Here is a 1,841-nt window from a genome sequence, read left to right as displayed (position 1 = left end):
GATTAGTCTCTATCCCTTTAGGGAGTTAGGGCTCTTTTCTAGTTTCGGGAGTATAATAGTATAGGCGACTCGGAAGCTCTAGGGGTAGTACCCCTACGTAATGTATGCTTAGAATATATAAGTAATAAGCGGTAGAGTCGCTTTTATAGTACTTTTTAGGTATCGATTTAGAATTCTATCTAGTCTAGGTGCTTTATCATTTAGACGTATCTTAATAATATTAAGTATATCCTCCTCCGTAACTTCTTCGGAGATGTCTACTATATATAGATATTCGGCGCCGTGAATATCTAATAGATCTACTAGTTCCGGGAGAGGGAATATAGCCTCCCGTAGGGCCTTAGTTTTCTTAAGGCCCGTAGAGTATATTCTCCCCTAATATATTAGGGGAGGTATAAGTAGTAGGGGTGTCGGAGTGTCTACGCCCTTGGCCTATTTTACTATACGCTATAGCCCTATTACGTATTATATCTATTAACTAGTAATTATACACTACTATTTATACCTTTTATTACGGAGGACTTTATCGCGTTATTATATCGCTTCCTTCTATTCTTTCTACGACTTAGATATTCTCGTATAGTATACGCGTCTATATAGCCTTCGGGCGTCTTATCTACTTTCCTATACTTAAGGAATCCCCTTTACTTCTGGGGGCCGGTATATTTAGTATAGTATATATTTATTTCTTATATTCTAGTATATTTATAGGAGTGTCTATACGGCCTGGTCTATGGCTAGGTTATTAGATATATCGACTATAGAGGGATCTAGAATCGCCGATTCTAGGTCCTTTAGGTACTTTTCCTAGTTAGTATCCTTCTATATCTATTGTCCCTATTATTTATTCGGGGTATATACGTTTATTACGGTTTCTATATATTTATAGTCGGAATCCGTCTATACCTAGCCTAGGCGGTAGTATTAGATCTAGTAACTAATATACTCCGTGGTAAAGGTAAGGTTAAGTATAGACCCGTCTTTATTCTATTTATATTTTTTCTATATAACTTATTCTATAGGTGTAAGTAGGTATAGAAAGTCATAGTAGCGGGTACGTAGTTCCCTTACTCTAAGTTCTTCCCTAACTACGGCTAGACCTCCCTACTATTAGTAGTAGAGGTTAAAGTCTCCTAGAAGGATATGTTACCCTAGTTCTATAATAATAATAATAATAATATTATATAACTAGGTAGAGTAGTACTCTACAGGCCTATGCCTCCTCTAGTCTAAGCCACTATATAAGAAGAAACCCTATAGAGAAAAACTTCCTTATATCTATAACTACATCTCGTTAAACCTCTATTTCGTCTTAAGTATATAGCTATAGAGTACGTCTATTAGCCTATAGCCTATATTACCGTTATTTTACCCTTAGGTAGCACGTATAGGTGCGGAGGTTATTAGTTAAGGGCTGCCCTTAACTAATAATCGGGGTTCTCCTAGGGTTCTTCCGGTATATATTAGGTTACTACCGGCGTATACCGGGTCTCTTCCGGTATATATTTCTAGGTCTACTAGTACTAGAGGAGTAGTAGATATATAAGTATCTATCGGGAGACGTCCTTAGGGTACTTATTAAGCTATTATATAATATCTAAAGTCTTCGTAACGTGGATAAGCTATTACTATTATATATAGAGGTTAGGGTATATAGCTAGATAGTAGCGTATTATACCTCTCCGGCCGTACGCCTTATACTATAGAGACACGTCAGGGACGCCTCTCTTATAGAGGTAGTATAGGAGTCCTATAGCGCCCGTTCGGGCTTAGATAAGTATAGATACTTAGGCTTTCGTTAGCCCTTTATATATCTATTTACTCGGTTCCTTCTATAGCCC

Source organism: Pseudovirgaria hyperparasitica (genome assembly GCF_010093815.1).
Source record: "Pseudovirgaria hyperparasitica strain CBS 121739 unplaced genomic scaffold EJ05scaffold_28, whole genome shotgun sequence".
NCBI lineage: Eukaryota > Fungi > Ascomycota > Dothideomycetes > Acrospermales > Acrospermaceae > Pseudovirgaria > Pseudovirgaria hyperparasitica.
This window is presented reverse-complemented; position numbering follows the sequence as displayed.